This window comes from Humulus lupulus, chromosome X (genome assembly GCF_963169125.1).
Source record: "Humulus lupulus chromosome X, drHumLupu1.1, whole genome shotgun sequence".
In the NCBI taxonomy this organism is placed as follows: Eukaryota; Viridiplantae; Streptophyta; class Magnoliopsida; order Rosales; family Cannabaceae; genus Humulus; species Humulus lupulus.
Window position 1 is genome coordinate 224,289,812 of NC_084802.1, and position 12,477 is coordinate 224,302,288.

Genomic DNA, 12,477 nt, shown 5'->3' on the forward strand with positions numbered 1-12,477 from the left:
GGTAGAATTGAAATATTAGTGAAAGGACTAGAGTGCCCTTGAGGACTTAGTTGGGAAAGGATTATTTGGAGGGGTAGCATGGTCATTTGGCAAGGGTAATATACAATTTTCAGCTGGGTTTTAGGGGTACACGGTTTGGGCATTTGGGGTCACTTGATGCTTTGATAGAAATTGAAGAGAAGAAAGAGGAGGAGAAAGAAGAGCTAGGGCAAGTAAAAAGAAAAGAAGAAGAAGGGTAGAAGGGCTGAATTGGGAGCTTAGGAGGAGATCAAGGAAGCTTGTTGGGAGGATTCTTCACTTGAGGTATGGATTTTATACACACTTAAGTTTGTTTTCTGTGTTGATTTGAGGAATTTAATGCTTGAGTTAAGCTTTTCAAGGTTTTGGGTTTAGATTTCTTAAGTTGAAATCAATCGGGTGGATTTGTGAGTGTGATTGTGTTTTGAGCTTGAATCTAGTGTTTATGGGTTGTTAGATGGTCCATTTAAAGTCTTAAATTGATTTTGGGGTTTGGGTATTGGTTTGGTATGATTTGGGAAGGTTTTAACTCGGTGAAAATGCGAAGGGAAAACCCAGAATTCTGGGTCTGCGAAGGCGTGCCGCGGCGTGGAGCCCCTGTCTTGCTGGGTGCCGCGGCACAAGGCCAATTTCAGGATGTCATTTTTGGCAATTTTAGGCCTTTGCTCCGGGGGTTCGGGGGATGTCTCCGGGGTGTTGTTTTATGGTTTTAGAGGTCACGAGAGTGCGGGATTGGTCCCGGGAAGTGGTTTTGGGTTGGTTAGTATTAAAAACTGTTTTATGTGTGTTGTGACTAGGCTATTGGAGAGGCTCGTGCTTGAGGACCGTGCTCATGACTTTGGTGCATTGTGAAGCTCGGGATACAGGTAAGAAAACTATAACACCCGTAGGATAGGGCGTGGGCCCATAGTGTGATTGCCGGGCATGGCCCTATATTGCATGTTGCATGATGAGATGATTGCCGGGCATGGCCCTATATTGCATTACATGTTAGGGTGCAGATTTAAATAAATTGGCATTTGTTTGAATGTTGCTTGATTTATGCTATATATGATTATAATGAAATGAACGGCAAGGGCCGAGTGCGGCGTAGTCCGGGTACGGCAGCGGAGCCGGAAGTAACACTTAGCACATGGGATGCTTATAGTCAGGGCAGGGCCCGGTGGATACATGTGATATCCTTACGGTGAGGACCGAAACCCCAGGCTTTGGTAAGGCTTCTGGGGCGGCATGGCCGTGTTTGCTTAGTCTAATGGTTGACTTGTTTATATGTGGATTATTTGTTATGATAAACTGTATAAATTGCATATGTTATGTTCTGCATGAGTTTTCTTGCTGGGCTTCGGCTCACGGGTGCTCCGTGTTGCAGGTAAGGGCAATGGCTGCGTCAACCAACCATGAGTACGGAGAGCGTGAAGCGACTCGTACATGTTTGGCCTGCCCGACTGCTTTGGTTGGGGGTTTATTCGAAAATGGCTGTAATAATCTATGAATTTAGAACTGATCAACTGTAAACTTATTTCAAGATGTAAACGGTTTTCAAACCTTATTTTGGGATCCCAAATGTTTAATACTAGAAGTTTCTATTGAATCAACGCATTTTCAAAGATTACAGCCTTAATTTTAATTAGTCACACTTTCGTTTCAAAACCTTGGTTAGCGAGTTCATAGCACTGTTTTGTCTTAAAACTCACTTGGTAACGGCTCTAAGGTAGTAGGGCGTTACAACTTGGTATCAGAGCGAGCCAAGGTTTATTGGTTCTGGAGAATGACCGAACATGTACGCTCGCTGTCAGTGACAAGCTCGACTCAGGGTTGGTTGGTATGATTGATTAACATGTTTGAATATATGTTTGAATGCCCTGTTTGCCTGCTTATTTATATGGAGCATGAGTAATGAGTTGACATATGCAGGAGATACGGTTGGACTGGGCCCTTGATTATTGCATGTTGAGATTGATGCATGCTGAATAGTATTTTTATGCATATGGATGAATATTGGCATAATTGTTCGCATATTGAGCGTATGTGGTTAATTTTCTGAATTAAATTCATATGTTATATCTGTTTATTTGCTTGTATGAAGCATGATGAGTGTGGATACACTTAGTGGTGATAAAAGTTTGGTAGCTAAATGTATGACATTGTGGATTTGACCTAGTATAGGCTTGTGTGTGCATTATACCTGTGGATATTTGGATCTAGTTGTGGGTTGGTTCAGAGTATGAACCACAGAGTTCAGGAGTTGGTCAGTTTTGGCAGATGAACTCGAGTTGTTTGTTCCTAGAAGGGTTGGGGACCCGATATTGTGTTGAAATGAGGGATTCTAGATATAAGTTGGAGTTGAGATCTCTAGTTATCCCTGAGAGCAGCAGCAAAGGGTCACTAGTGTGTGAGTAAGCTGTGGAGTTTGTTAGTTGAGATGGGATAGAAGAGCAGCGGATTCTCTGGGGAGATGGCTGATTTAGATGTTTTAACAGTAAGGTTACCGGTGATGGTTTACTGTGAGGTATGGACAGAAAAGGGTATTAAATGAAAGGCTTAAAGGGTGTTAACCTCGGGTTTTGAGGAGAGTTCGAGTTGACAAGGAATTTATCAATAGATGAGCAGAGTTAATTCCGCCCTTGGTTAAGAGGATGAGAGATCCTGATTAGAGGGTTATGTTAAATGTTGAGGCAGAGGGATGCCTGGAATTGGTACTCGGGCTGAGGTGCTGGCTTAATGGGTTGGAAAGAACCTAGATGATGAATGGTTAGAAGAGATTTTAAAGACATGATTTGAACTGTGGAGACTGGTGGACTTATAAGTTTGGTTTGGACTGTTGGGGGTAACAACAGCGTAGATCAATGGGTTTGGTGAATTGGATAGTTCATTTTGGGAATTTATACTGATGGATGTATCTGGAATTGATGGCGACCCATTCAAGGATTTGAGATTTGGAATAGTCTAAGGAGTTTGGGCTGTTCTGATGTAAGGATTTATCGTCTGTATGTGGATGGCAGAGAGAGCCATGTGGGCCCATAGTGTGATTGCCGGGCATGGCCCTATATTGCATGTTGCATGATGAGATGATTGCCGGGCATGGCCCTATATTGCATTACATGTTAGGGTGCAGATTTAAATAAATTGGCATTTGTTTGAATGTTGCTTGATTTATGCTATATATGATTATAATGAAATGAACGGCAAGGGCCGAGTGCGGCGTAGGCCGGGTACGGCAGCGGAGCCGGAAGTAACACTTAGCACATGGGATGCTTATAGTCAGGGCAGGGCCCGGTGGATACATGTGATATCCTTACGGTGAGGACCGAAACCCCAGGCTTTGGTAAGGCTTCTGGGGCGGCATGGCCGTGTTTGCTTAGTCTAATGGTTGACTTGTTTATATGTGGATTATTTGTTATGATAAACTGTATAAATTGCATATGTTATGTTCTGCATGAGTTTTCTTGCTGGGCTTCGGCTCACGGGTGCTCTGTGTTGCAGGTAAGGGCAATGGCTGCGTCAACCAACCATGAGTACGGAGAGCGTGAAGCGACGCGTACATGTTTGGCCTGCCCGACTGCTTTGGTTGGGGGTTTATTCGAAAATGGCTGTAATAATCTATGAATTTAGAACTGATCAACTGTAAACTTATTTCAAGATGTAAACGGTTTTCAAACCTTATTTTGGGATCCCAAATGTTTAATACTAGAAGTTTCTATTGAATCAACTCATTTTCAAAGATTACAGCCTTAACTTTTAATTAGTCACACTTTCGTTTCAAAACCTTGGTTAGCGAGTTCATAGCACTGTTTTGTCTTAAAACTCACTTGGTGACGGCTCTAAGGTAGTAGGGCGTTACACCCGTGCTCGGGAGTTGAAGTTGATGGAGGAGTTTCAAGCCGCGGAGGCAAGGCATGCGGGGGATCTGGAAGTGGTGATCCAGCAGAAGGACTCTTTGGCTGCGGATCTGGTGGAGAAACATGCCTCTCAGGAAAGTGCTAGAAAACAGAGAGAGGAATACTAGGAGGCCAGCCGAATCCATTGGCGCGAAGTCAAAAGGCTCCAGGAGGAAAATCTTGCGAAGGACAAGAGCATTGCCAGCCTCAAGAGCCAAGTTGAGCAACTCAAGCTCATGAACACCAAGGACCTGGAAAGGTACAAGAATGCGACACTTCAATGCTTCTACGATTTCTGGAAGCATAACCAAAGTGCCAATTTTGGCTACCTTCCAGAGGATGCTAGGAAAGCTGAGTTGGCTCGCTGCGCTGCTCAACTGGCTGCCGAAGAAAGGGCCACAGTTCCTGCTTCCCCCAAGATTTCGCTGGCCACGGGGATGGATGGAGGGGAAGCTGCAGAAGACGCAGTTAACCAAGATGCTCCCCAAGATCCTCCTGCTGCTCCTAAGCTTGTTTTTTTACTTATTTTATTTTCTTTTTCTTACATGACCCACAGGTCATGATGTTAAGACAATATTTATTTTCTTATTGCTGCATGGGCAGCTTTTCCTTTTAACTTAACATTTACATCAGAGCAGTACTGCTCGTGGTGTAAAAGAATTATTTTGATATTATAATATTATTGCTTTATTATAACATCTGTTCGCATGACCGAACTTAGCATAGTACTTTGGTTTGATTTAACAAAATATAAAATTTTGAAAAATACTCTAAGTACCGTAGCATGCTTTCACTTATTTTGCTCATGTGTTTACATACCTCTTGGTATGCTTTGCTTTCTATGTGCCTTATATGCCCCCCAAGTGATCGAGGAGCTTTAGGTCCTTGGTCACTTGCATTGACCAAAACCTGTACGAACATTACTGCTCGGTATAGAACATGAAAATTTTAATACAGCAAAACAACACACGTAATGAGCAAATACTTGTAAAAAATTACAAAGTTTGGCAAGAATGACTGGCTGCGCACAGTCCCTTATAATTCTCGTATTAAATGGACTAAACTTGTCTTTACAAGTGATCTTAAAAAAAAAGATCTTACACTTATAAGCGATTAGCCATATCTCATGACTAACCCTTTTTCAAAAACTTGTAAAAAGTAAAAATAAATACAAGCCAGTCCTTTAAGAAAGACTGTTTACTGATAATACTTACGCAGGTGTTCTCCATTCCAATAACGTGGAACGAGATCTCCATTCAAGCGTGCAAGTTTGGAAGTGCCTGGATGAAGGACTTCTTCAATCTGGTAAGGTCCTTCCCAGATTGGTCCGAGTACTCCAGCAGCTTGGTCGCGGGTGTTTAAGAAAACTCTTCGAAGTACCAAGTCCCCGACGCTGAACTTTCTTTCTCTTACTTTGGAGTTAAAATACCGAGAGACCTTTTGCTAGTACGCAGCTACTCGGAGCTGGGCTTTTTCTCGTCTCTCCTTAACTAGGTCTAGGGACTCCATCAACAATTGGCTATTTTGGTCTTGGTCGTATGTCATTCTGCGGTGTGAGGGCAGATCTAACTCGACAAGAAACATGGCTTCGTACCCGTATGCTAAGGAAAATGGGGTATGACCTGTTGCTGTTCGGTGGGATGTTCTGTACGACCAGAGAACTTCAGGCAGCTATTCTGGCCATGCTCCTTTAGCTTCCTCGAGCCTTTTCTTCAGGTTATCTTTCAATGTTTTATTAACTGCTTCGACTTGCCCATTTTCTTGGGGGTGAGCAACTGAAGAAAAGCTCTTGATGATGCCATGTCTTTCGCAGAAGTTTGTGAACAAGTCACTATCAAACTGGGTGCCATTGTCCGAGAAAATCTTTCTTGGCAACCCATATTGACAAACAATGTTTTTGATAACAAAGTCAAGTACCTTCTTTGTCGTTATGGTTGCTAGCAGTTCAGCCTCGGCCCATTTTGTGAAGTAGGCGACAGCTACCACTCCATATTTCACACCACCTTTCCCTGTTGTCAAGGACCCGATCAAGTCTATACCCCATACTGCGAAGGGCCGTGGACTTTGCATTTGCTTTAACTCGTTGGGAGCTGCTCGTGGGATCTTGGAAAATCGCTGACACTTATCACACTTTCGCACGAGCTCCATCGAGTCCTCATTCATCGTTGGACAGAAATATCCCTGCCTTAGGATCTTTTTTGATAGGCTTTGCCCCCCAGCATGGTCTCCGCAGAAGCCTTCATGCACCTCCTTCATTAGCTCTTTAGCCTTCTCTGGCATAACACATCTGAGCAGTGGCATCGAGTATCCTCTTCGGTACAAAATACCATCGACCAGGATATACCTTGCAGACTGTCTTTGAAGGGTCCTGGATTTGTTTCTATCTGCCGGTAGTGTGCCGCTCGTGAGATACTCTAAGTACGGTGCCATCCATGTATCTGCTAACTGGATCACCATATTGGTTTCTTCTGCTCGTATGCTTGGTGTGCATAGCCACTAAACTGGCACTATATTTAAAGTGTCAGCATCTTTTGCACTCGCGAGTTTGGCTAGGGCATCCGCGTTTGAATTTTGATCTCGAGGTATTTGCTGGAGGGTATATTTTTCAAATTGTGCCAACAGATCCTTAGTTTTGTTCAGATAAGCCACCATTTTTAGGCCTCGTGCTTGGTACTCCCCTGAGACCTGATTCACTACCAGCTGGGAATCACTGTAGATATCCAGTACTTTTATGTTCATGTCTTTTGCTAACCTTAACCCAACGAGTAGGGCTTCATATTCAGCTTCGTTGTTTGAAGCGGCGAAATCAAACCTAATAGCACAGTGAAATCGATGCCCTTTCGGCGTTATCAATATCACTCGTGCTCCTGCGTGGGATTCGTTGGATGATCCGTCTGTGAATAGTTTCCACGAAGGAACTTCAACTTGAGGCTCAGGCGCACTAGACTTTTCACCCTGCTCGTTATCTGGGAGTTCAATGAATTTAGCGATGAAGTCAGCCAAGACTTGTCCTTTTATTGCTGCTCGCAGCGAGTATGTTATATCAAACTGCCCAAGTTCGACTGCCCATTTCAACAAACCACCAGCAGCCTCTGGCTTTTGCAAAACTTGCCGAAGGGGCTGGTCAGTCAAGACTGTGATTGGATGGGCTTGGAAGTAAGGACGTAACTTCCTTGAGGCCAAAATTAGGCAATAGGCTAATCTTTCAATGGGAGGATATCTCAATTCGGCTCTGATTAACCTCTTGCTCACATAATACACCGCCTTTTGTACGCCTTCTTCGTCTCTCACTAACACCGCACTAGCAGCATATTCGGTGATCGCCAGGTGTATGAACAAAGTTTCCCCTTCTACAGGCTTCGATAAGACGGAAGGCTGTGCCATGTGGGCTTTTAAGGCTTGGAAAGCCTGTTCGCAGTCTTCAATCCACTCAAACTTCTTTTTGCCTCTAAGTAGATTAAAGAAAGGGACACACTTATCTGATGATTTTGAAATAAATCTACTGAGCACGACAATCCTTCCAGTCAAACTTTGCACATCTTTGATCTTCACTGGCAATTTCATATCGATTAGGGCCTTGATCTTCTCGGGATTAGCCTCGATTTTTCTCTAATTGACAATGAACCCTAAGAACTTCCCCGATCCTACTCTGAAGGAACATTTGAGAGGATTTAGCTTCATCTGATATTTGTTCAGAACATCGAAACATTCTTGTAAATCCTTCACATGTCCTTCTGCCTTTTTTGACTTCACCAGCATGTCATCAACGTACACCTCCATGTTTATCCCAATCAACTCCTTAAACATGTGGTTAACTAGTCGATGGTAAGTCGCACCAGCGTTTTTCAATCCGAAGGGCATTACTTTGTAACAGTATAGCCCTGTATCGGTCTGAAAGCTAGTGTGATCCTCATCAAGGGGATGCATACTAATATGATTGTATCCTGAATATGCATCCATAAAGGAGAGGATCTCATGGCCTGCAGTTGCATCGACTAGCTGGTCGATCCTTGGGAGTGGGAAACAGTCTTTAGGGAAGGCTTTGTTCAGGTCTGTGAAATCCACGCAGGTCCGCCATTTGCCATTCGGTTTGGGGACTAGCACTGGATTAGAGACCCATGACGGATAAAACGCCACCCTGATGAACCCATTCTCCTTTAGTTTTTCAACTTCCTCCTTCAAGGCTTTTTATCTGTCTTTATCGAGCAGCCTTCTTTTCTGCTGCACGGGCGAAAAGCTTTTGTCGACATTCAGGACATGGCTGATGACTGCAGGATCTATCCCAACCATATCTTTATGTGACCAAGAAAAAACTTCCTGGTTCTTCCTCAAAAATTCCATCAGTCCATATTTGGTTGTTGTTTCTAAATTTTTGCCGACCTTTACTACTCTGGTCGGAAACTCTTCGTCATGATGGACCTCCTCAAGGTCCTCGACAGGTCCTATATCTTCTTCAAAATCCCCAAAGTGAGGATCTAAGTCTCTATCCTCACTTTGGGCAACACCCTATTTTGTGACTTCATCACCTGATTGGGCTTGTACATCAATGGCCATTTGCAGCTCTTCTGGGGGAGCACTCCTCGACATACCCTTCTTGGCCTTAGTGATTGAGGCATTGTAGCACTCCCTTGCTTCCCTCTGGTTTCCCAATACGTGTCCTACCCCTGCGTCTGTTGGGAATTTCATGGCTAAGTGCCATATAGAGGTGACAGCCCGAAGGTCGACTAGTATTGGCCTTCCAATTACCGCATTGTAGGCCGAAGGACAATCAACTACTATAAAAATAGCGAGTAATGTCCTGGTGGCGGGCACACTACCTGCTGTTACTGGAAGCCTGATTGACCCTGTTGGAGCAAGTCCCTCACCAGAGAAACCATAAATTGTTTGGTTGCAAGGCTCCAAGTCCTTTGTGGACAACTTCATTCGTTCCAGTGAAGATTTATACAGAATGTTAACTGAACTTTCTGTATCGACCAATACTCTTTTCACCATCATATTGGCAATCTGAACATCCACGACCAGCGGATCGGAATGTGGGAACCGGACATGCTGGGCATCATTATCAGAGAAAGTTATTGCATCATCCTCTGTTCGGGCCTTTTTCAATGCCCGATCTCCACAGTCATCATCTCAATGTCCTGGTCATGGCGTAGGGTCCGAGCGTATCGTTTCCTTGCCTTTCTGCTGTTTCCCGCAAGGTGTGGGCCTCCGCAGATGGTGAGTAAGGTGCCTGCCACGGGATCAGGCTGTAAAGGTGGCGAGCGCTGGCGCGCAGGCGCCTGCTCGTTGCCACCCAGAGCCTCTTGTTGGGAAGTTCCCGCGGCTCGCACGTATTTCCTCAAGTGTCCTTGTCTAATAAGGAACTCAATTTCGTCCTTTAGCTGGTTACATTCATTCGTATCATGTCTGTAGTCGTTGTGAAAACGACAAAACTTAGTTGTATCCTTTTCGAAATATCCTTTCGAATGGGAGCGGGTCTTTTGTAGGGTACATTGAAACTTGTGGCCTGATACACCTCTGCTTGAGATTCAGCAAGGGCGATATAGTTAGTGAACCTTGGCTCATAACGGTTGCCCTTAGAGCGCTTACTCTTGGAGGTTGAGGGTTCGTTATGGGGCCTCTTCCCCCCCATTCTTGTCGTTGCCATTCCCATTACCTTTGCCGTTGCCGTTGGGCTTTGACCCATTGGCGGCTTTGGCGGGGTCTTCAGTCCCTTTATCCTTATTTGGGGTCTTTCCCTCGCTGGCAATTGCATCCTCGAGCTTGATGTATCGATCAGCTCGATCCAAAAATTCTTGGGTAGTTTTAACCCCATGCTTCTTGAGGCTACTCCAAAGAGGTGTACGATGCCTAACTCCTGCAGTTAGGGCCATCATTTTGCCTTTGTCTCCCACTGTTTTGGCCCTAGCTGCTGCTCGCATGAAACGCTGGACATAATCTTTCAGTGGTTCTCCTTCTTGTTGGCGTATCTCGACCAGCTGGTTTGCCTCAGTTGGGTGCACACGAACCGTGTAGAATTGTTCGTAAAACTCCTTTACGAACATTTCCCAAGATACAATACTTGCAGGAGGGAACTTAAAGAACCACTCCTGTGCAGCATCAGAAAGTGTTGCAGGGAAGATCTTGCATCGAGTGTCTTTGGACACCCTCTGAATGCCCATTTGTATCTCAAACTTATTGACATGAGATACCGGGTCACCATACCCGTCAAAGTTCAGAAGTGTGGGCATTTTAAACTTACTGGGGGTTTCAGCCATTGCGATCCTTTGTATGAAACGAGTGCCCCTTCTCCTGTCGTACTCAATATGAGACATTTTTCCCCCGACTAGCTGTTGCACTGCTTGGTTTAGGGCATCTATTTGGGCCTGAACGGCCTTAGGAATTGCCGGGGCTTCTGGTGCCGGGGAAATGTACTCGTCATGTTGTTCTCGGCGGTCGTTGAGTACACCCCTTAGATCGTTGTTTTGTCTGGGCTGTCCCCTAGCATTATGTCCTGCCTATCGATCTTCTCTAGGTGGGGGGCTTCTGCCTCCACCTCTCTCCTCATTTCTCTGACCAGCATTCCCTCTGCCTGAGTCGGCCTCATTATAGCCATGGCCATCTCTGAACCTCGATTGGCTATGGTGGGACCGACTGTTTCCTCGGTTGCCTCCTTGGGTTGGAACTTCCCGAGCGTTAGGGGGAGGCCTGCGCTGGTCGGTGGGACCCCGTGCATTATCATGCCGTGGAGGGCCCCTGACCGCAGATCCTGTCTCTGAGTTCCTTCTGTTGCCAGAAGGATGCTGCCCCCTGCTCGGTGGGTGCGGCTCTTCACCCCCCGGGCGTTTAGGGCTGTGGGGCTGCTGCCCAGCCCTATTCTGCCTTGGATGTGGGGGATTGCCTCGACCAGCCTGGGATGGAGGCCACGTCTCAGGGTCCCTAGGTGGGACATCATCCTGTGGCATTGGTGGCTGCTCTGGACTTTGAGGGCTTGTTGGCTGGAGCGGAGGGCTAGGATTGGGACCTCTTTGAGGTGGCCCATTCGGGGGTTGGTCAGGCTGCGAGGCATGTGCAGCCTGATTCCTTGCCAATTGGAGGGCTGCTTCGAGGGCTGCCATGGCATCCCTCTGACGATGGTCCATCTCCGCCTGTCTTTCACTCAGCTCTTGGCGCTGGTGCTCTATTTCCCTCTGCTGTGACGCCATTATCTCGGCGACACTCTCTTGATTGGCCCTTAGAGCAGCCAGTTCATCTTGCAACACCCCCAGTGTTGTCTTCAGGGCCTTAGAGTCTACTTCCTCCTCATTGAACTCTAAATGAGGTTCATCTTCAGCCATGTTTGGTGGAGGAGGCTGGGATGGAGCGGCAGTAGCCTGTCCAATTTTCTTGGATGTTTTTGCCATCAGTACCTTCAAAGATTTCTTCTCAAGCTCTTAATGAAAGCACCAGAATGTTGACCCTTGTTTTGGTCAACTGATACGGAGTCAAACGCTTGATATGATAGAAAGTATTGAATAAGATCTAATGGAAAGAAAAATAAACGACACAATAGTTTATAGTGGTTCGACCCCAAGAATTGGTAATGACCTACGTCCACTTAAGCTTTTATTGATCTTGATTCTCAAAGGAGTGATCAAAGATCTAGGGTTCTTCGAGTTTCACAAGCCTTAGAGGGATGAGTAACACCACACAAAGATAATAGCCAAAGTTCTCTTCTAAAGCATAAACAAAAATCAGCCAAAAGTCCCTCCCTTGAGTTATTTCTCTCTATTTATAGGCTTAAGGAAGGTTACATGAATTAGTTAAAGATATTTTCCCCTAACTAATCGGATAATCAGGTATAAATGGAAATAATCTTGAATCTGACTACAATTTTACAAGATTACTCATAAAGATACGGATTATACGAGCAGTTTGGTCGTATATAAAACTCAAATGACGTGTCAGGGGAACATCCCTGATCGATGGTCGAACAGAACCTTTGCCAGGTGTCAGCCACGTGTTGAAAATATTTTCCACGTCATCCATACCTGCTTTTTGGATAACAATGTACTTTAAACAAAAAGCAACGTGATTATCAGTACAAATATATATTAATAAATAGAAGTGTTTACAATTTAAAATGATAGGTAATAATAATTTTTTTTTCACATTTAAAAAAATACTATTCCTAGTAAATTTATCTTAAAAACATAAATTCTATACAACTAAATGTAGTTGATTATCTAAATTCTATCCTTCCTAAAAAAACTAAATTCTATCGAAACTATTTTTTATTTATCTATAAATCATATTAAAATCAAACATACAAATTAATAACAATAAACTAAAATGTTTAAAAGTACTATTCCATGCACATTTATATAATTCAATATAAACTTCATTACTTCATGATCTTAAGACATTAGTGTTTTGGATATGCTCATATATAAGTACTTGTTGACATTGTAACTGTTATACCTGACCTTTTTTGAATATTTGTATGTTCTTTCAAGGCAATAATGTACTTTACACAAAAATAATGTGATTATTTCAATTCCGAGTTATAAGACGAAACTCAACAATACTGAACCTAATCCTCTTGTCACCAACATAATACCAA